Source organism: Melozone crissalis, unplaced genomic scaffold (assembly GCF_028551555.1).
Source record: "Melozone crissalis strain CALT ecotype California unplaced genomic scaffold, PUWL_Pcris_2 ptg000013l_1, whole genome shotgun sequence".
Classification (NCBI taxonomy): domain Eukaryota; kingdom Metazoa; phylum Chordata; class Aves; order Passeriformes; family Passerellidae; genus Melozone; species Melozone crissalis.
The window spans coordinates 47,052,628-47,076,705 of record NW_026535791.1 but is presented as its reverse complement, the minus strand read 5'-3'; the positions used below and the strand labels follow the sequence as shown (position 1 = coordinate 47,076,705).

Below are 24,078 nucleotides of genomic sequence, written 5' to 3'. Positions count from 1 at the left end.
CTAGCAAGGATAGGAAGGCTCCCTTGAGGCACCTGCACCCCAAATATCTTTGTAAGGTCAGATCACCACCTATGGGTAGAGCACAGGCTAGCTCAGTCTGATCTGCTTTGTGGCATGAAGGAAATGCATGTGTGAGTCTGGTGTTGTCTGTCTCCAGTCTGGATTTTTGTCTGTCTCAGGCTGGCCCCATTCAGCCATCTCTGCCCTTGCTGGGGAGCGAGTCCCAGATCCAAAGACAGATTCTAACAATACAGCCTGTGTGCATGCCTCTAATATAACACGATGCTTATAACTGAATATAAACAGGGATGAGGCTTTAGATCTTCCTCAAATCTCACTGTAACTTTGAGATTTTCAGACAGTGCTGAAGTGAGAGATCTGGAGTAGGAAAATTAGTGAACACAAAAGTCATGATATTTACTCAGTTTATGCATTTTCTCTCTTTTTTTCCATAAAACCTGCATAACTGGCATGTAATTGTTTTGCTAAGTGAGTCTTGAAAGCAAAAGTCTTGATAGCTGTCACATATCTTCTTTGTAGTACAGTGTGTTGTCCTCAGAAGATAATCAGTAGAACTTGCTCAGAAAAACTTAATCAGCAGAACTGAGCACATTGTCAGTGCTTAACAAATAATAAATTATAATAATAACTGCAGTTCCTTTTGACACAACCTATCAAACTTTTGCTTTATTTCCAGGAGTACCTTACTTACCTCTGTTTAAGATTTAATACCTTCTACAACTCTGCTTGTTATGGTTGAGAGAACTGGTAATACAAACTAACAGGGTGGAAGTATTGACTGCATTAAAATTTTGACAAAGGGCAGAAACAAAATACAAAGAAAATTCTTGAACTGTTCCTTTCTACTTACTAGTGCTGCTTTACAAATCTTAAAAACTGAATTCAACAATAGATTTTATCTATTCTATTGTTAAAATGTTAAACACTATGCTTACAAGTTAATAGAATCACACTTAAATTTTCTGACAGTCTGTGTTTTAAAACACAGACTCATTAGGCTTTCTTTACAGAAAGGTGAATGTGTCCAGAAGCATATCTCTTATTATTAATTATTTTTATTATAAGGAACTTGGATGGCTCAGAAAGTTGTTAACATAGCTGGGGCTATCACTTTGCCACCATTGTAGTTTGGTCTTGGCTTGGAGTTACTAACACTCATTTTCTGATCATTTGGCAGTTTTTATGCAATTTGTTGGTGGGTTTTACTCACTTAGAACAAGACACATATTCATGTCATAGAGAAAACCATCGGGTCAGCTCTAAGCTGCTGCTAATTGTCACAGGCTTAAATGGACGCGTTTCAATTTAACCCAGTTGAGGATCTGACCAATGATCACAACTGGCATTAATTAGCAGATGTGTTATCAGACTCCGTGGAGATGTCCTGGGTTGAGTGACAAGAGAAGCGCTCAGCTGCTGCAGCCGGTGGAGCTGTGCCAGTTTGGCAGCTGATGGCACAGCACCCGATGCTGGCAGGTGGAAAGGCCAGGTCACCCCTGACAGAGGCACGCTGGGGGCCTCTGTCACCAGTCTCCAAGTAGAAGGAGCTGCAGACAGAGACCAGAGCACCAGGCGTGTGGTTGTAGTAAAGCACAAACAACACAGGACTCCTGGGAGGAGGACGGCAGGCAGGGAAGACAGGGAGGATAGAGTGCTGAACTGCCTTGTCCCTGAAGCTGGATATGCACAAGATATTGCACTGCTTGAGAAGCAAAAGCCACTAGCAAATGTGTTGAGGCTCTGGCTTTCCATGTGTGCCATCTGATCTGACACTGTAATGCCAGTTGCAAGTGTGTGGCAGAAGGGTGAGGGAAACACATTTAAAAGCAGGGGATCCTGAAAACCAATTGAATTTCACAGAGACAGCTACTGACAGTCTCAGTGCTATTATGGCTGTAAACTAGAGGTTTGGACCATGACTAGAAAAGTGTCTTGAGCAGGTCATGGGGGTGAATGAAGAGCAAGAATGAGAGGCTGCAATTTTATCAGGGAAAAAGGGCATTCTATCAGGGAAAAAGGCATCCTCCCTTTGCACTTATCTGAGTGCTGTGTGGGTTAACACCAGGCCAGTAACCAGCCCAGATATCGCTCAGTAGCAGCCAGTTCCTCTTTCTCGTGCCTACCTACCTCCACAGGATGGTGGCAGGAACAGCTAATGGCATGGGACCTTTGTAAAGATTTATGGTTTCTTAATTTTTATAGGAAAAAACTGGACATCAGGTAGCTCAGGGAGTAATTTTTTCAGCTCTTGACAGAGTTTGGAAATTAGCTTAACTGACCCCATGTATTTTGATGCGCTGTGAAAAAAATTATTTTAATTGTGAGATCTTTCTATCATAACCCAGGAAAGGAAAACAGCAAGAGAGTGAGTTCAGTAGTACTGGGACTGGAGAAGTTTTTAGACTGGTTGCAGACCTCTGACCCAGCTGATAGGAAAATGCAGACTATCCAAGGAAGGCACTACCACCTGCAAATTCTCTGTTACCCTTTCTGCCATTTCTCTCACCACTCAAAGCAAGATATTAAAAGATGTTTATGCATCTATTTGCTGTGAAAAATCTGCATTCTTCTCTGAATAGTTATCTTTGGGCCCAAGGCCATGAAAGGGGATGACTGAAACTTGTGTGGGATATAGATGTCCAAGTCCAGGTTCCCAATCTACTCATCCTTTGCATTTTTTATCACCTGCATTTTTGATACAAAAGTTCTTAAGACACCTAAAAGCTTTTTTCTGCTCATGTCTCTTTGACAGTCACCAGCTCAGCTAAGTTGAACTTCCCAGCAGTTAATCCTGATTCATCTCCTCAAACCATCCGCTGCTTCACCCATATGTCTTCCAAGAGTTCGTGGTAAAGCACATGTAACACATGATCAGGACTGAGCAGTACACAAAGTACAGCAGCTATGTTCAATGTCATTCAAAGGCATTAACTTCAAACTCCACCCAATCTTCAGGGACTTCAAGCCCTTATCTCTTATCTGCAGAGAGAGCAGGACCCTTAGGTAGGAAGCTGCATGCTAAATATTCATGGGGGGAGAGATTTTTCATACTTCCTGCAGAAGTGGTGCTGACACATGTAAGGCTGTCTGGGAGGAGTTTAAGGCAATGAGGTACAGAATACAATCTCCAGCCCTCCACTGCAGAATTAGCTTGGTGTTTTGGATTGATGCAAGATAGAGGATCTCTTTTGGTATACTCATTGCTATGTAAGGTGTTTCTAAAACATTGTCTTCACAGCCTAATGAAAATACAGTGATTTTTCAGAAAAATCAGTAGAACATAACCTCAAAGGATATGATGATTATTGGAGTTTTAATTAAAATAGCAGGTAAAATAAGTATTATAGTGTGCTATTACTTCTAAAATAACAACAGAATAAAGATGCCCATTTCTTTTTTGAGTGCAATTTTCTAAATGAAAAAGTAAACATTAATATCTGCAGAGATCTTACTGATCTTGTACAATAATTTAGAAAAATATCCCTATTAGGGATAGTTATATATGCTTTTTGTTGGAAATGCAATCACAGGATATGCACATAGCTGCAATCTGTAGACAGATTAAGTAAATTAAATCACTCAATGTCTTTTTTCAATAGCTCTAAAGTTAAAAGTAATTTGCAAAGAAAATACTCAGTTTCAATTGGTTTGTAATATCTGTTAATGATCTTTGGAAAAATTTCTGATAACATGCAGGAATTCCCTCAGGGGCAGGGTTGTGAATAAGTGGATTTTTTTAAGTTTGAGATGTCATTAGCTAGTGATTTCTTTGAAGTAAAAAGCTGTTACAGAATAAATTGCAGAGGTATACAAGTGAACAGGACAATCATTTTTATGAATAATATACATTATTTCCACTGTGCTTTCTGGCCTCTAAAGAAATAATTTACAATCTAGCTTGCCATTACAAACATCCTGGAAGAGCAACTGCATGAGCATTTTCTGCTTACTTTATGTGTATTCTTTGACTTTATGTAAAAGAACACCTTGATGGTATAAAACCACCAGTGTAAGGAGCTGATTTGCCCCTTTTATTTTTTTTTTGTTTTCTTTTTCTCCCAGGAGATAACTTTTTGAACCCACAAGACTGAAGCGACTTCGCTTAACTGAAATGACCCCAGCACAGCTATTCACTAGAAGACATCCTCCTTGATTTCTCGGGGGGCCCATAAGATGACTGAAGTTGTAGGTAAGTGCAATCATGCCAAAAAGTGCCTCTATTCTCTTGGTACCTTGTCAGCATGAACATATTCTTAACAGTTCAGAGATGAATCGGGTATGTATCATGCCCCACCACAGTAAGGTAATATGAGATAAGGCAAAAAGGACAAATGAGATCTCCTGGTTCTGCTCCCACCTTAGGATATCTCAAGTAGAAAAAAGTGCCTGAAACACCATAGAACACACTTGTCCACGGGGAATGTTGCCCCGTTCCAAGGTTCAGTTAGCAACTCAACCATGGGCATCTGAGGATGGACCTTCTGCTTCCACAGGTTCCTGTGGGTGGTTCTGGGTTTGGATGGGATAGAAGGGATGCAAATGTGGGTAATGGGGCACTGGGACTCCAGTGTGTGCTGTCACACCAGTCAAGAGATTGACCTTTTGATTTCCTCACCTTCCTCCAAACCTTTTTTGCCCTTTTTACCTTGTTGGACTTGGTCATCCTATTTCTGCAGACCTGCAGACAGAGCTGAAGACCCACCATGCTAGCATGAGTATGACTGATGCTTCCAAGATTCCCATACAGGGCTGGAGGAGAAAGGATTTGTCCCATTCTAGAAAGAGATGAGACAGTCACCAGTTTGAAAAGCCCGCTGGACTTTCCTGACCCTCTGAAGGCCCAGTGTGATGGTTTACCATGTGTGAAGGTGCTGTCCTGACACTGCCTATTGATTGGCACGTACCATGAACCACTGCGATGATTGGGCATCATTGTATAGTAGCAGCTAGTAAAATACAGATTTTTTTAAGGCTACAAGCAACCATTATTATTATCTAATCTGATCTTCTGCTTTCAACTGAATTTAACCCAACCTGAGCTTTGTGTGAAATTTTGCTTTTATGCCTAAGATTGACTTCTTGTTTACAAATATGATGCTGTTTCTCTCAGTACTAACCATATGATAGCAAGTTCCATTAATTAGCTGTACATTGTTTGGAAAAGCAATTCCTTTCATCCATTTAAAATTCAATACCTTTTTGTATCACCTTGCAGGATAGGAAAGACTTTTTCCTCTGCTGCTAATTAAGTTCAAAGATCCTGAGGACAAAATGTTATTTATATTATAGTCATGCTTAAGTAGAACTCTGATGAAGCCTGGGGATCCCATCACACAAAGTGAGGGAGACTGTGCAAGTCCTTTGGGACTGAGACTGTTTTAATAGACACATGGCACATTTTCAAGGAAGATGAGTGATTAAACTGAAAAAGTTGCCAGTCAAGTCAATGGATTGTTATCTCTCAACCACCTATGCCTTTCAGAAGAGAAAGGTAGGGAAAAGAGAAGTTTCTACAAAAAATGAGTTAGGAGTGTAGTCCAGTTCCTTGGAAAGGACTTTTCGCAAGTGCATGAGGGTGACAGGACAAGGGACAATGGCCATAAGAAGAAGAAATTTAGATTAGATATTACGATGAAACTCTTTACTATAAGAGTTTCTAAGTAAGGCACTGGAACATGTTGTCCAGAGAAGTGGGACGCCTCACCCTTGGAAATGTTCAAGGCTAGGTTATAAGGCACTCTGAGTAACCTGCTCTAATGGAAGGTATCCCTGCTTATGGTGATGGGATCAGAATTAGATGATCTTTAAGGTCCTTTTCAACCCTAACCATTCTATGATCCTATGATTTGACAAAGGAAAAGTGTTTCTAATATGTAGCTCTGTGTCCTGTCCACTGTTCATGAGTCAGATTGGCCTCCAGTGGCTGAAAGTTCTTTAAAACAACAAAGTGCACTGAGGAAAATACCTACAATATCTGGTTCATGAAAGGTCCCAGGGCTCTCCAGAACTGCTGGGGTCCAAGGACATTTTCTAGATTGTCTGAGACAACAGCATGTGTTCTAAGTTTATGGAGAGGCTTTGTTCAGTTCAGTATGATTTGAATCATAGACCTCTAAGATCAAGTCCAAACATTAACCTACCACTGCCAAGGTCACCACTAAACCATGTCCCTAAGTGCCATATCTATGAATGTCCCATGAGAATATATTTTTCCTGAGAGACAAGGGGATGCCTATTCTTTCTCTTTTCTCAAGAAATTTCCCATCCTTTTGACTTTTATCATTTTTATTACCATTCTCTGGACTTGTTCTATTTCTACTTTCTTTTTTCAGGGATGAGGTGACCAAATTTGAAGACAGTATTCAAAGTGAGGATGTGCCACTGATTTATATAATAGCATTATAATATTTTCCATATTATTCTCTAAAACTCTTTTCTTTGTACAAACCCTGTAAGATTCTTTTAATTCTTTGAACTACAATGCCTTTTAACATCTGTAGTTTACTCTGATCAGATTTTAACAAAGGAATAAAAGGCTCCATTTTTCACATAGAATTTTATTTATTGTTTGAACTTTAGAGGAGAAATTGGTTAACTTACAATTTAAAATTCTTGGCAATGTAGACCATTGGGCAAGGATTTCATTATCTATATGTATTTCTATACTTTCTGTAGAAGTGTGTGAGGCTGAAAGTTAGTGTATAGGATCTTCACTCAATAGGCTTGTCTTTTGCTTTATAGACATGGACAAAACCTAATTTGGAGCTACCAGCATTCCCAAAATGTCAGAAAGGGCATTCACCTCTATCTCCTTCCTGATGAAACATGCTGGAGCCCAACATTTACATGCTGTTTATCCAAGACCAAGTGCACATGCAGCACCTGAATTTTGCCATCTCCCACATATTGCACCTCAGACTTCCATGCCAGGCCAGGGAAAGATCCCTTTGCAAATGATGCACTTGATGGCTGCAGAGGGTGAGGATCTTGCTCTTGTGTCATGGCTTGGCATTATGCCTTCATCGGGATATTAGAAACGGCTCAGGGAAAATGGTTACAGCTATTCTATCACCTGAGACACTTCTGCCAGCTCCCGCCTTTCCTTAGAATTTCCAATCCAAGTGGTGACCCTGCCTGACCCTACTTATCTTGTAAAACCTGACAAGATCACAGCCTGAAGCAGTATAGCCACAGGCTCAATACTGGCTACCAAAGTGTCTGTTTAGTATTTTCAGAAACGTTGTTCTAAAGATTAACAATACCAGCTGCTAGATATATGGACAGCACCAACACAGCTCTGACCCCTGGACATTCAGCCCCACTTACACAGAAATTTGTGTCTCTCAAGGGGCCAACACTGAGCTGCCACAAACTAGTGACTCTCTACCTGCAAGCAAGTGGATTTTAAGTACAATTTGATTATATATATAAGACATCGGGTAAAAATATTTGAAAACTATGGTCTTGAGTTCAGAATTCATGGTTAGTTTTTTTAATCAGTTGCATTACTGCTTTAGTGATAGAAAGGTCTCTGACATTTCTGTGTAATGTATAGAACTTACTTTTAATTTGGTGTAGAGAATTTTCTTCACTCTTCCATGACCAAAGCAGTTTTTCATTAGAAGGTATTTTTAGATGAACTGTAAGTTTCCTCACCAGCAAAAATTTTAGCTGCACCAAGTGAAAGCAAATGCACATTTCCTCAGATATCTCTAAGGATAAACACAGGTTTAAATATACAAAAAATTTAAGGGTTCAGTTGCATATGGGTTCATGCACCGGATGCATTAAGTTCTTGCAAAGTTGTGTGGGCTTTTTTCCCCTCTTCTTTTTAGAACAGCAAAGACTTGGAACAGACATCGAGGTCCTATTGCTCCTGTCAGAAACTTCTGTTGACTGCAGCATGAGTTGGATGGGACCCAGAGAAACCAAATACAGACAAGTAATGATGAGTTGGCCATACAAGCAAGGAAAATCACAGATAACAGGTGCACACCAATTAGCAATGTATCTTTTGGGTCGTCCAGTACATCTTCCTGACACTATGAAGTTGTTTCTTATGGCATATTTTTGTGGTTTTTTGTGCCTAGATTAAATTTCCTAAGTGATGCCATATCTCAAGGGAGAGGTTGTGTTGCCTAGAGCATCCTGTTGTCAGGAGTTTTTTCCTATTGTTAACGTCATCATATTTCTTCTATTTATGTCCCTTTGCAAATTTCCTTCTTTCCCTTTGATCTCTTTTAACTAGTGTGATGTTGTCTTTAGTTAGCATTAAGGAAACTCATAGATATTTAGCTCACCTAATCTTTCCTAATGTAGCAGTCCTTTCACCCCTCTTGTTATTCTTCATTTCTTCTCATCACACAACTGCCTGTCAGTATCTCTTTTAGTTATGAGATTTTAAAGATGTGGTGCATTTCTCTGATCTAACAACAGATCTGGTATAGAGCTGAGCCCCCTTAGTGTCTTGTCACTGTGTCCAGGGGAAAGCTGCAAGCATTCTGAACAGGCACACAGGTATCCTGCTTGAACCACTTCCTTGGTGCCACTTTATTGACCCACAAAACACTACTAAAACAGTTAACCTAGGAGTTAAAAAAATAAAGTACATGGCATTTTTTTTTTTAAATTTCTCATAGTGTAAACAGACAGAATAGCACAGATAAAACATCTTTGATGCTGTTGAGATTATCTAACTCTTGGTCATGAACATAACAGTTTAACATTATGGAAAACATCATCTTCCATAACTACATCTGAATGCTAGAAGAGTACATTGTAGAAAGTAATTATATACACAGAGACAAGCCTAGCTGTTCACTTCAGGCAATAAGTTCTGATCTACAAACTACAATGCTCCTTTTGTGGTAGATGAGATCTTGGTTGTAATTGACTGTCTTTACCTTTGTGTTCTGTTGGATGGGAGGAATATAATTTTAATCTGCTCTCTTTAAATTTCCATTAAGGAATGTTTCGGCTACCTGCAGCCTCATCCGATGATGCTTAATGAACTCATCTAGCTTGATCTTCTGTGCACCAGCAGGGACTTCTTTAAATGGGTAAACTGTATAGAACGTTGTTTTCAAGTTTAACGTACTTGGAATTAACCTTATAAAATAATGGCATCTCTAAAGACAGGTTATATAAATAGCACAGACATGTATGTGTGCATTTATATGTGCATGTCTGTGTATACATGTGAATATATATATGTAAGTGCACACAGATGTATAGAAATGCTGATGTTATTCACCTTTTTGAAATCTTTACAGCTAGTATTAACATGAATGTGCTGTTAAATTTGGCAGTGCTATACATTTTTGTTGGAGTTTACTTCTGTAACATAAAATCATAAAGATAAGCTGTGAAACTCGTGCAGCTGATGACATAATTCTAGAATCTCATGATGCTGAATCTTATATTTCTATGAGTGTGGGATGGATGTTCCTCGCTGAAATAATTATCCTGCCTATTGCAGTGTATGTTTCCTTGTTTTATGTGGGCACTGAGATGTCCAAACTATTAAACATATATAGTACAATGAGTCCTGTGTTTCTTATTTATTCTAAAGAAGGCAATTAATTTCTATGGTTTTATTGTATAATAAAGCAAATTACTCTAAGAATCTCTTACAAGCATAGAAATAATCTGTGAAAGTATGCATATTTACTTTTAATAATGATGTCCAAATATACATATGTGCATATAAATATGCATATATGTATATACAAACACAGAGAGACATATACACAAATTAAATGAAACCAATTAGAATGTGGCATAAGCAGATTCAGAGCTTACCTGTTATGGTTGTGTGAAGGGCTAATTTGAGCTACAAGGACATGCAAGAAGACATAGTTCAGTATACTCCATTGGCACAGTCTCATTATGCTCACCCGTGACAGGCTGTGTGCTAAGGCGGGGTACCAGCAGACATTCGTAATGACAGCTGGCTCAAAACAGAGCTTTCAAAGTAGTGCAACACCCCTAACTTCCTTCCAAATCTTGGTGTTTGCCAGTGCTTAACTGAGGCTGGTTCTTAAGGTCAGATGTTCAGAAATAAGTTATTCAGAAAGAATATGATTCTTTATGTTTGAGCTGTAGATATGTTCAACATATAGGCTTTTTGTTGCCCATGAATTTGCATTTTAGCTCACATATGGATTATGCTTGTCTACTACCCGCAAAAATGATGGATGTTTCTCCCTGATACCATACCTTATTTGCCTGGTTTGTCCTCTATCAATTTCTTCACTCTCTTGTGGGCTACATAAACTGAGATTCAGGTGAGAGCCCTTTCTTTTTACTGGGACTGAAAAATCTGTCAGCTGCTATACTGAGAAAGGGAGGAAAAGCAGCTTTACTTTAACACCCCCCATACTACACCCCCTATCCTCAACCAACCAGGAACACAGCAAAAAAAAGCCCAACTGAGCTTCAGTTGTTGTGTGTGACTTTTCCTGGTGGATGCGAATAGATTCTGGAAATACACATACTCCTCCTTGGGAGAGAGAAGCAAACAGGTTTTATCTATTTGCAATTGAACTCAGTGAAAAATAACCAGGCAGAGAAAGCACGTTTGAAGGTAAGATATGAATATGAGTAAAGATAAATAGCACTACGCTAAATTCAAGGGAAATGTGCCACATTGTTATAATTATTACAGAGAACATGTGCTAATTAACTGTTACACTGTGCTGGTGCAAGAGTTGAGTATTCCATGTGGGACAAAGAGAGGAGCTGACCCTGGGATGCTGTTGACTCTTGTTTAGGAGCCAGTGTGTGAGGAGCATGCCATGAATGTCCTTGTGAAAATGAGACTGGTGAGCTGATTTGGTCTTAGAAATTACTTTTCAGAGGGGTTAGAAAAATATTTTAAATCTCTGATAAATTTTTGTTGTACTGGATGACTGGACTGCTGAGTGTGTGCAGTGTGTGCAGTGTGTTCAAACGCAGTTTTGTGTTTATCATACCACCTGGGGAACCTAAGCACTAAGTGTCAGGCCTTCTGAGGAATTCAGACAAAAAATAGCCCCGCTATTAGGTGATCTTCAGTGCTCCTAGGACACTTCTCTGTAGATGAAATCAAGGAGACCTGAGCATCAGGGGGTTCATAAAAGCATTGACCATGTGTCTATCAGTCCCTTTTGTATCTGCACTCATTTCTGGAGTATTGACTCTGCTTTAGCTGGATGTGCATCTGGGGACATGTTGAGGGGAACAGGATGGGTCTGTCCTCGTTTCTGGAGGAGGTATGGGTCTCCTGCAAGCCAGAGGTCTGTGCAGGGCTGTTTCCCTGCAGCAGGCTTGCTTGGCTTACAGACACCCGTCGTGCTAGCTCCAGCATGGTGCGTGTGAGCAGTGTTGGCCACGCTCACAGGCTGGCGATGCTCCTGTTTGCCATCAGCCTTCCCTCCTGGATCAGGGCCGCTACCGATTGCTGAGGGGTGGCCAGGAGCAGCTCCCTCTGGTGAAACTCTTTTGTGCTTTTATCTCCCTTTTCTTGGCAGTAAACTGCCACTGGCTCCCAGCCATGGCCCTCTCGCCCTCCCCAGTGCCCAGCTTGCATGCTCAGCCAGTGCCTACATCTCTTCCAGCAGCTGGCCCTACTCTTCCTCCACAGCTGGCTGCTGCCCCCTACTGTGGTAATTATTATTTATTATGGATATTCAGTGTACATTATGTGTCCAAAGTCCAGTACAGTCTGAATCACTACCAGGGTCCCACTGTGTGGGCAGAAGCACACAGTCATGCAGAGTTGTTTCACATTGATATTCACTTGACTCTCACACAGGGAAAGACTGAGGGGAAAGGGGTGAAGGTGGCTGTTGGCACCTATTAGCACTATCTGATGTGACACCTACTCTCTGTGCTGTTATGTGACTCCTGCAGCAGCACAGCTGAGCGCAGAGCTCCTTTTTCTCCACCTTGCTATCATAGCAGGTCTCCTGCTATTCCTGTTACATAGCTGGAAACACCTGAGGTGTTTTCCAAAAGTCATGGTTGCTTCATAATCACAGTTTAACTCCCTGTTGCTGTGAATGCAGACATTGCTTGGCACAGCGTGGCTACGTAGGATACCATTTTCTTTCCTATTTCTCTCCATCACCTTCTTCCCTGAGTTTCTTTGTTCATGCGTCCCTCTCCTAGCACTTCAACATTCCATCACACCCTGCCTCCCTGAAGACACTACCCTCAGTTAAAAACAGAGGAGCTGTAACTCCCACAACCTAGTGCACAAGCAAAAGTACCTGGAGGGAGAAGCAGATTTCTGTACATTTGGAAAAATACAGAATCCTGGATATACTCCACACATGTATGTGCATGTGTGAGAGGTAGGCTCTCAGCTGTGTCCTGTTCAAGAGGATGGAGCAATACTGCTCCATGGCAGCTGAGGATCTGTCCCAATATGTAAATGTAAATATCTATTTTTACAAACCCTCCTACAGTTTGCTTTTAAAAAAAGCTTTCTTTTTAGACACTGGAAACATACAAGCTAGTCAGAAATGTCCCACTTTCTATATTTTCTCTAATTCCTACCTGTGACTTCCTTTGAAAGCTTTCAAAATCGAATGAATTCGAGACAAAGCGAATTAAAACTGGAAATGCTTTGCCTTCAGTACACTGGGCCTAGTCTAGGAACTAAAAAAAAAAATAGGAGAGAAGATGGAAGGGTACAAAGCCATGTAAATCCAGATAATTTTAAATGTTTGATGGTAAATAGGTTACCAAACCAGCAAAATCCCCACTGTCTATTACTTGTAATCTTGTGTCCTTTCAGCTAGCTGCAGCAAGTTAATGTAAAGAATAAATACAGTCTCTGCATCAGAGCACTTTTTGCCATGGATCATTTTTTAAATTGTTTTGGGTTTATATTTAATTGCTTCCTTTGCATGCTATGTGTACACATGCACTCCTCCCACCCCCCATATTTCATTTGTAACTGTTGTGTAGGCTGAAGACTTTGAATATGGAGTATTCAAACCTCAGAGCACAAACCTCAGGAGTTTCAACCCAGGAATTGATTTGTCCTCTTTTAAGATGGGAACCACATGTGTGACATGTGAATCCAGATCTTGGGTGGATTCTGGATACACTAATTTGAATGCCTTGGGGCTTGGGATTCAGACTCATTTGTTATGACACTAGTCCTGATACCTACTACTGGGTGTTCACCTTTCCCTGCCTCAATAGAAATTCTTCTCATATTCACTCCTTCCAGACTGATTTGTAGTTCATTCCAGGATGGAATCATCATCAAGTATTATTCTCAGTTTTATTTCTTAATATTCTCTGTGACAATTGCTCATTATTGACCTCCATGTAACCTTTAGAATCTTTGGATCATTTGGTCGTCTTTCTCTGAAAAGACTCTGTCATCCCACTTTTCCTCTGAAGGCTGCTCCACTGGTTTTTCAAAGTAACTGAGTGTACTTTCCCCCCTTGTAACTGCCTTAGTGGTTTGGGAGACTGAAGAACACCTTCATGGGGTGTTCTTGTCCAACAAGCTCTCTCTTGAGCTGTTGTTCAGAACTAGTATTTTTGGTCTCCCTAAAACTGTGGCAAACTTTAAAGGTCTTTTATACCCAGGATTTTCCTCATCTCCTTTTGAAGACAGGCAACATAATAGGGCTTCCCAGCCTTCTTGTGCTGCTGCATTTTTCAAGGGAAGAAGGCATCCTCTTGTCAGTATTTTGGCTTTTTCTCACTTTATTTCCGCTCAGAACTCCCAGATGAACACCATCCGGTTGTGGTGATTTACTGCACTTGAGTTTCTCAAGTTACTCTACAACTTCCTCCTTAGAGACTTCAATCTGTATAAAGGCCACACTCTGATTTTCTTTGCAAAGTGCCTTTGGCACAGGAATTTCTACACTGCTCTCAGCAGCAGACACAATGCAAGAGATTAATTTAACTCCTCTGCTAGCTTGTTGCACTCTCCTGACCCACCGTATATAGCTTTGTGGGGATTTCTGCAATGTTTTTGTGCAAAGTCCAGGCTAAGAATAGTATTCACCAACAGGTGAGGCTTGTCTCTCAACTGGTATTCTCTTGCTGTTCCACTGAAGGATATTTCTTTATGTTACTACAGCCAATCCCAGCACATCTTACTTGGCTGGTTTACTAAGCCCAGTATCATTCCTCTGCACTATGTCTGTCACACATGGGTTAAATTCTCACCCATGCAGACTGGCTCTGTCCCTAGAGAGATGTTCAGGAGAGGAGCTGGTCCTGCAGGAAATCCTTCCCTAGTGCCTTGGCAATCCACGCCCTGACAGGTCACAGCAAAGGGGCAGGATGAGTGCTCAGCACCACAACCCAAGAGGAGCAGGGTTTATATCCTAAACCGTGGTCTGGCCCTCAACAAGTGAAAAACCCTTTGGTCTTCTGCCTTTCATAAAGGAAAGTTGGAGGGCTGGGGCAATCCTTTCTCTTTTCTGCTCTTTCTTTTATATATTTTTATTTCTGTTTCTTCCCACTCCCTTTCTTCTTTTGAGAAAGATGGAAACTGCCGTATGGTAAATTCAGTCTTTAATTATTTTGAAGGACAGAACTAGAACATCAGAAATGGGGCAAATACTCTCCATGTCCTGTTTTATTCCCTGGCCAGTGTAGATTGGCCTTCAGTCCCAATATTTCAAAAGAAGGTCAGTTCTATGAAAAAAATGCTCACAAAAACTACTGAGTTTTGTGACTTAAAATATATTTCAATGAACTTTGATGCCCATTACTTGGCTTGTTTATAGATTCAAACCCAAGAAATTATGTTAATTTGTACTGCATTCACTAAAGAAACATATGTCTTATTTGAGACACAGACAAGAATCCCTTTGATATGGTATGGATATGAGACTGATGTTCACTAGAGCTGCCTGAAGCCCAGATATGGAGACTATATCAGAAATCATTTCCATGACCTTCATCCATCAAATTGAAAAGCATTTATGCTGTTGAGTTTGTCCTAGCTTTCTGAAAGGAAAAGCTGTAGAAAGCCTATTGTGGGTATCCTTATTTCACTTTCTTATTTCCTATGAAGAATTAAATTCGGAAAGCTCTATTTCTCATAGGCTTTTGCAAATCAAGACCCTGAGCTTCCTAAAATTTCCTAAATTGAAATGAAATGTGTCTCAAGATTCATAACTGCAGAGCTGCCAGCTGAAGCCCAGCCTATGAAATCTATGTCAAGATACAAACAGGCATGCTCATCCCTAGCACATCTGTCTGTAATAAATGAAAATACCTTAGAAATTAGTTGGGTCTTTCATTTTTTAAAATTTGCCGCTTCATGTACAGACCAGGATTCTTTATAAATTGCTGTGGCTGTCTTAGAATTAGCTATCTAGTCTCAGATAATTCTTCTTTCCCTGTCTGTCATGGGTAGCACCTCCAGATCTCTGTTCAACCATTTCATATGGCCATTATAGGATGGTATCTCGTGCAGCCATATGAAAATAAGTCTCTGTTACTGGTGGAGTCTCTTTCTCTCTCAACAACAGAGGGAGCGTAGGCAATTGCCTTAGAGCAAACCACTAAGGTGATACTCTCTCTTTGCTAATGTCTTGGTTTATTAACATTTTAAATTCAAGGAAAGTAATTCTGATTTGATGTATGTTTCTCTTTTACTGTAGTCTACAATAATGACAATGCCTCCCAAATATCCCTATTCTAATCTGTTTTTCTTGAAATTATTTCCAGTTTTTCTGCTTATGTAACAAGAAATGCTACTTTATTGGTCTCATTTTCATAATCTGCAGGTATTCTTATTTTAACTTACAATATTTTGACTGAATGTAGTGATATACTAGGATCCCACTTAGCACATGAGCAAAATGATCTTGTAGTACTGCACAAAGTTAAGATACTGAGAAAAAATTGCAGGGAGGCAATTTTAGGATGCTTCTCCTAACTGATATAACCAATTTTGTACAATTGTAATATTGACAAAATATATTAGAATGCATATTTGAATTAATTGGAAAGCATAATTTCAATGGCCAGAACAAATATAATGTGTTGATATTTATAAAATATGGTTAGCAATAACTTAGTGAAATAATTGAAATCATACTATCTAGCACATAAGGCAATTTCTCAATTTTTGCACTCTGACTTCTCACAAAACAAGCAGGTTACACAATGCCCTAAAATTTAATGTTCTAGGAAATAAATAATCTTTCAAAGGCCATTGGAAAGAGACACCAAAAGGTATACAAAGCACAGAAGACAACAATAAAGAGTAGTCATGTAGAGATCTATAGCTCCTCTTAATAAAGAAGCAAGGAAAGACTTGGACTTTTATTTTAATAATGCTTCCAGAACTTGAAAAGCCTGTTACATGGCCATGCTGGTGAGAGAAGAGTACCAACTACTGCTGTTGGAAAGGTATAAAAAGCAGCAAACCTTTATTTTGGCTTTTGGGTTACTTTGGAGTCTGTTTACTGTGTGGAGTGTATGTGCTGTCAGGACACAGGCTGGTCCCTTCTCAAAGGGACTGCTGCTCTGCATCAGCAATCAATTTTTCTCATTAAAACTTGTATGCTATTCTCCTTCTCCATTCTCTCCCTCTATAAGATACTGAAATTATTGTTCAAGGCTCAGATTCTGGTTTACCTGCCAGTGGTCTGATCACACCCACCATCACATCGCCCCAGCTCCTTACTACCCCTTACCCAGGAATGTGCAACACCTTCCTTTCCTCTTCATGGGATTTTTGCCAGGACTTAGCAACACAGATAGGTCAAGACAGATAGTGTCTGGAAGTGCTGCCTCCTGTGTCAGTCAGGCTTCTAAAAATCCCCCATGCCCCTATATGGCTTACTGTGGGCAACTACAAGAAATCTACATGGAATGCTTTTTGGAGAATGTTTTCTTTGCATTGCCTTTCTCACACATTTCTGCATATTCCCATGCAGTAGTCTGCACTTTTGCTTGGGATGATAGGAAATATTCACAGACAAATAACAAGCAGCTGCTCTCATCATCTTCATTGATGTCAAAGGCTGTTGTGTAGGTGAACCAGGAGGGAAAGCCTATTGTAAAGCGTGAATCGAGTAAAGACTATGTTGAAACATTCCACACAATTGAGCAGGTTTGCAAGGATGATTACTTCTTCACTTCACAGTACCCAGAATACTGCTCCCTTCTCTCGGTAGGACCTACTCCCTGCTGAACTACTACTGGATGGAGGAAATCTGTGCCATAGGTATGATGGTTGATCCAAAATGTGTGATTAGGAAACATCATTCAGTTGGTGTTGAAAACAGAGATGAACAAGAAATGAACTTTAAATGCAAAGAAATTAGTTGATTACATCCATTCCATTCATGGAGTGATTCGTGGTTGTCTTCTCCGTGGAAATTTTCGTCAATATTGAAAGGTTTTGCCAAATCTAAGAAAATGTCAAGATCTTGGCATAAATCTCTTACTTGCTCATGAATTTGAGTCTAGTCAACAGTTTCTCATTTAGTTACAAAGCATTTTTAAATTTATCTATTACTTCTGGACTCTTTAAGATTTTAGTAAAGTTCTGACAAAAGTTTGGATGTGGAAATGGGATCTTAAGGATAGATGTACATCACTCTCTGAAGAGTTACAATGTAACCTTGGCTTGCAAGAGCCTGTTCTAGGAGGAATTTTGATTAATTTTCAGATGCAAATGTCACAGTTTAGGGCCATTTATTAAATTTTTGAGTCTTGCAACTGGCTCTGAACACTAGTGTACTTGGGAGGACCCATGACACCGTGTGTGATCTCTAAGTGGTGTCTTGGAAAGCCAGGTTTTGTTCTTCTTTTTCTCCCCATAGATCCTTAAAAATATGCAAATCTATGTGATCTGCTTCTCATACAAAGAGTTGAAAATTCAGCTATGGATCAAAGATTAGAGCATATGCCTATTATTGCAGCTGCCAGTTAACTGATCCAAATGTTTAACTCTTTAAAGAAAGAGAGGGTCAGCAGCTTTCTGAATAATTGTTTCCAGACAGTCTTCTGTTAGTTGGATTTCTATATCACATTCAACTTCAATTGCTGCTGTCATTTATCTCCATTCCACAGAGTTTAACTTTACTAAATTCACATGTTAGTAGTTGAGCCACTTACTCTTAGACACATCCAGAGCATGCTCCATGCTCATTGACTGTTTTTTATGTTCTCATAGATTAAATGAGAAAAAGTGATGCCATCCAAACACCTGCCATGTGTCTTTTGTCATGCTAGAAAGTGCAGAGACAAAGAAACCAGGCCATAAATGAATCAAAAATAAAACAAGTCAGGGTGTGTACCAACCTTTTTGAAAGCTTGTCTTCACTTCTGTATTGACAGTCAGAATGAAAGGTGTTTTGATGACAGCCATGGTGCCACACTGTGGGAGAACACTGGGCTGCACTTCTTTGTCTTTCAGTCTTGTCTTGCCGTCATGAAGAAAAGATCTTCAGAGGTTCTCTGATCATGTTCTTTGTCCCACTTTGGTGGGCACCACCTCAGTCTCAAGTGCCCCAGACATGGGACCTTGTGTTGGGATCAGCATTACCATCCACATTTCAGTGCTTCCTGCTGGGGAGTCACCCACTGCTGTCTGCAGGCTCTCGTGCTGTGCCAGTCTCCTTTGCCATCTTCCTCCTGCTTTGGTGCAGTTGCCAATCAGGCAGTTGTTATCTGAAATGTTGCAAAAAATGATGTAGGGAACTTATTTTTAGGTGATGGTAAACTGAAAAATAAAACATATTGGAACTCTGTTCTTATTCCAGTTTTGGTCTGGACTATTCAGTGCCAGCATGCCCTACTTCATCAAGAAACCAAGTCTCAAGTGAAATGTTTTCCTCAACAGATACTTGATTTTGAGAAAGAGAGCAAACATGCTAGTCCAAATCAAAAAGGACTAAGGAGACAAAAGTGTTAAGGATAGGGTCTAGACCCTTAGGATCTCCTCAGAAGAGAAGATAAACACCTCTCTCTTTGGCCAGGTCCAGTTTCCTACACCTTTCTGAGGAGCAGTAATGGAGAGTGCTATTTATTATGTGTTGGGATGAACATAGGGAATGTTTTCCACCATTTAAAAAAATAGAATCCAGAATTTATGGGAGTTTGAAAAGCAATTTCCTTTTAAGGTGCAAATTCCTAATTTGCCACATAAAAGTACAGGAATTAAGTGCTAAATCCTTCTTTGCCAGTGAGGCTTGTGAAAGGAGGTACGAAAAAAGAGTTACTGTTAGGTTTCTATTCATGTCTCCTGAAAGCCAATGTATGCAAAAGTGCTGAAACAGCCCTGATTTTTTTTTCAAAGCCTTCCTGCCGTTTCTGACTGACTTTTAAAAAATGAACCCTTGTCCAGTTTTATTTGTGTGGTGGGTTCTGATTTTGTTCTGCCTGTACTGTATCACTTTTCTCTCCTCACCATTAATCTTCCATGAATGTTCCCTGGGGCATAGTTCTCCCTTTTCTGCATGGAGAGTTTCTATTGAAATTAATGGACTTTCTTCTCGTGGGTGGAAGGAAGAATACACCCTTATATCAGCCCTGTTGCAAAAGAATATTATTCATTGAAAAAAAGTGTTAGTCTCACTCCTGAAAGCCCAGGGTCTAGTCAGGCAGATTATAGTGGGAGATCCCAACAGGAGGTCTGGTACAGAAGCAAGAACTACTTGTCCAACATGAAAACAAAAGTCAGAACAGAAGACTTTTTAAATGTTGGAACAAAACTCCATGGAAAGTCAGTGGATATACTATACGAAGAAGTGTACTGTCCCAAACCTAACTCTAGGGCAGATCCATCTAGTGGAATCAACAGCGCAGTTGAAGATATCCATTCATGACCTGCAGAACCAGGCATGTTCACAAGAACAGCATGCCACCAAAGACTAATTTGATCTGCAAAGAGGCACTGCAGATTGGCCAGAGGTGCTGGGCCATGCAAATAAAGGTACATTGTGCTGTGCAGATGTATCACCTCATTTGGAACGCGGGCTTGGGAGCTTGGGCATCTTTGACACAGCTGAGCATTGCACAATGTACACATGCTAATAAGCATGGCTACATGCCCTTAGAGGCTTAAATGGAAAAGTCTTATGTTCCTTCACAGAGAACCCTTTGCTGAATTAAAGAGAGTGTTGACAACCTTCAATTGAAACTGCATAAATTCTCATAGGAAGGATAGTAGCTGCAATATGAGGTCTTGAAGCAGGCGGATGACCTTATAAAATATACTACAGTATCTAAGTTTAGTAAAACAAACACACTTTATTTAAATAGACTATGGAAATGTAAATATGCTTCAGGACTGGCCCCAAGCAGTTTATGTTACGGTAATACTGCTGTCACAGTTTGGATAGATCATTGCTGTAGATACTATAATCTAAGGCTAGAAGATAGAATTTAATATGCATGGAGAAATTTAAACAGAGGATAAAAAGTCTTATTTCCTCAACAATATTTTCAGGAATGAACCTCACCTTCACCTTGTAATCCAAAAAAAAACCCCAAGCTTGTCTAATGAGGCATTATATAGATGGGCTAGGCCAATCCAATATCTTTAATAATTTGGAATATTTCACAGGGAAGTCCTTCTAGTAAGCATGACTCCTTCCATGGTGCCTGTTTGCTTCCCATGATTCTTTCTACCATGCAGTGCTAGAAAGGGTAGCAAAGGTTTGACAACCACAGTGGCAGACAAATAAGGATTTCTTGTGTGTTTACGGTTTGTGAAACCTTGATTGTTGTATAATTAACATGTCAGTCACCCTTGGATTTTCAGTTTTAGCAACCGATGTGTTTTTAATGTTTATGTTTGATTTGAGCATCTCTGACAAAGCTCTTGTTACTCATTTGTGTGTATTTTTGGTTGAAGATTATATACATATCTATCAAGATGATTCCTTTAAACCGTGGTCTATCTGCTCCTTCCACCAAACCTGGATCGCTTGCTTTAAAATTAGCCTTGTCAAATTTACTTAAAGTGACCAGGCAAATACATACAACTAATTTTGTTATAGGCAAAATTAACTAATGCTCTTTTTCATGGTGAGGTGCTGTAATGATTTTATATAGCAGTCAAACTATTTAAATACTAATGCTGTCTTCATGTTGTAATCACCATTCTAGTCAGATGTCATTTTTAGTAGCCTATAGGGAATTCCATCCCTTAATTATTCTTCAATACACAAACCAAGCATTCTTTAATTGGTGTAAATTGAACAGTGTTCCAAGGCAAACAAGAAGAGGACAAACTAATCAATGATTCTGTGCATGTCTATTGGAAAGCTATTGCCATTAGATCAAGTAACGAATCCTCGACTCCATTAGCTTCAGAGGAACGATGGGGGAAAAATACTGCTAATGCCACTTCTTACTATCAATCAGTAATGAAAAGTGTGCAGCAAATCCTTTAGCAGAACTGCAGTTTTTCTTGAAAGTGCTCATGGAAATTTAAAATACGAAGATATTTTGACTTCAGACTCCCGAGTCATATGTCTTTGATGGGGATTTGTCTGGAAACAATGTGTTTTTGTTCTCTGCTGCCTTTAGTCATGTGGCCTGTTTTCTATTTTTCTTTTTCAAATAAATGATTCTTGAATGATAACATAACTTTTTTCAACTTGTCAGGAACTTTTGGGTGAATTTTCTGTCTCTTCCAGGCTGTTCTCTGTACATTCATATGTATTCACTACTGCAGCACAACATAAATTGGTTGGCTCTCCCATCTCTTTTTTTAATACAATCTGAAATAAAGGTGCTGTATTTAAGAAACAGATGAAAAATCCTTCTCATAAATGTGTCACACTCACTTTTCATTCTTGTCTCTTTTTATCAGTTCTCTAAAACTGATTATTTATCTCTGGAGAGGAAGGAAAAAAAAAAGTAAAAGGCCCATTACAAACCTCTGGCCCAGATCTGCCAGTCTTAGAGTTTTAGTTAGTGTGGAAAGTGAAACTCCTCTGGAAAGAGATATACTGGCTACGGTTGTTCACTTTTTAATCTATTTGTTTTTGATATAATATGCTATTTACTGTTTAAGGACCTTTCATGTTGCTTCAAATTGAAGTTTTTAAAACGAGCCTAGCATAAAAAGCTCTAAGTGACATAGGCTGAGTAGAAAAATACAGCATCTTGTACAGACAGCCTTTGTTCACCGCATTACAGTTGAAAGAAGTGTAGAGCAGGCTTGGTAGATAACCTGCCTTCTTAAAACAAGAGGGTTTCTAATTTCCACACATCCTAATCACAGTCACATTACTTCACTCTCTGTACCCGACCCCTCAGGGCTGGCTCTAGGTTTTGCTGTGAAGTCACATGTGTGGGGCCTGAGGCATTTTTCCACTTAACTTTTTTCTTTTTTAATCCTTTTGCCGGCTGGGACTCTCTAACTGGCTCTGTTGTCATGGGTGGCTGACTAGGGTGGTAAGGAAGAGAGCAGCACAGGTAATCACTCTCAAGGTTTCATACTTGTTTTCTTCTTAGAGGACGAAGATGCTGCAATATGCGTTTTCTGAGGAAAAGAAAGCTTCTCCCCTCACCTCCCTTCCCAGACCAGTGTGTGATTTCCAGGTAATTAATTCCCCTCTGTTTCCCTGCTTTTTTCCTATGCTGGTTGGCTCTTGTGTGTGGTTGTACTATTTCTCAAAAAATTAAAGTGTGCCATCTGGCTTAAGGTAGCTTTCCTCTTTCAGTTGCTCTTCAATATCTTCTGTGGTAGCTGTTAGAGGATGTTGATGCCAGCAAGTGGTTATGACACTTGAAGTGGGGATTGTAGAGTGCTGAAGAGGATTTTCAAGAGTGATAAAATCCTCACTCTGCAGAGAGCATGATCTGAAAGCCAGTTGGTCCTTTGGAGTCTGTATCTGCTTCCTTGGTTTGGAGATTCGGCCCCTGAAACAAAGGGATGCCAAATGTCCAGGGCCCAAACAGATGTGACACACTCAAGGAGAGATTGTGGGGCAGCTGTGGGGTGCAGAGGGGATACATGCTCTGAGATGATAACAGGCAGTCTAGAGTCTGACTGTACCTTGTTATAAAAAAAGAGGCCTTTTATAAGGCCATACTATGCATACTATGTTACAAAGGGAAAACTTTATCTAAGCAGAATGTCAGATAAGATGTTTCTGTAAAGATTTCATAAAGTTAAACTTTGTATTTTTTGGTAAATCTTCTGAATTTCATTCATTTATAAAAGATAGTTGTACCACTATTTTCATATACATGAACAAGCCTTACTGGAGTTGAAATCAAATAAGAAAAGAATCAGGCCAACTTCAAAACTACACTTGGGATCCAAATGACACAACTGGGAGGATTTAGCATAATAAGTTTACCTGAGGTTGGAACCTGTGTTTTCGGTTGCGTGCCAAATGGGGTTTAGGCTATAAGAAAGGGCTAAGATTTGTCATCTGACATTCATGAAAAACAAAGGAAGACATTTTTATTTTGGTTTATTTTTCAAAAAATGCCAGCCCCAGGTTGTTGGGAAAGCTTCAGTAGAATAATTTCTTAATCACCTTTATGTTCTTAGGCGTAGCTGGCCTTCAAAGACCATATTAAAACTCCCCACTGATTTCCTTGGGATTATGCCCCTCAGAATGGATGACAGGAGAAACAAATACTCATCAGGCCTCAGCCATTGCCTCCGATCCCCACAAGGAAATCCTCAGACAACATTTTATAGGATAAGGGAAATCTCTTCTTTCCCAAGGATGACAGAGTGAAAGACAGACCATGTGAGGAGGGATGTGCCGCTCCCTTTCTGAGACAAAGAGAATGCACTAACACACCAGCAGCCAAGGGAAGGGAAGCCAGGAGAAGGCTTTTGCAAAAGGCTAGGATAGTTAGTATGGATGCCTCAATTTAAACAGATACAAATGTGTTAATGAAATAATGTGAAAAGTCCTAATTTTCGAGTGTGACAAAATTTCAAAATTCTTTTTACCTTGTTGCATACTTTAACCCTTATGACTCCAGAGATCATTCTGATTTGAAAAAATTATGTTTTAAATGATATATTTGTTTGCTTTTTTTTGTATTTAAGAGTGAAGTAAATGTTATACAGGTATGACTCTTGGGGATGGTGAT

At 39.7% G+C, this 24,078-nt stretch overlaps 1 long non-coding RNA gene across 1 annotated transcript; it reads left to right on the top strand.

Moving 5' to 3' along the window:
- The first annotated feature begins 5,540 nt into the window (after positions 1 to 5,540).
- On the top strand, positions 5,541 to 9,565 carry LOC128934374 (uncharacterized). The gene is made up of 2 exons (XR_008482848.1): positions 5,541 to 8,538; positions 8,988 to 9,565. It is a non-coding gene; the product is annotated as an uncharacterized LOC128934374 (long non-coding RNA).
- Positions 9,566 to 24,078: the final 14,513 nt, after the last annotated feature.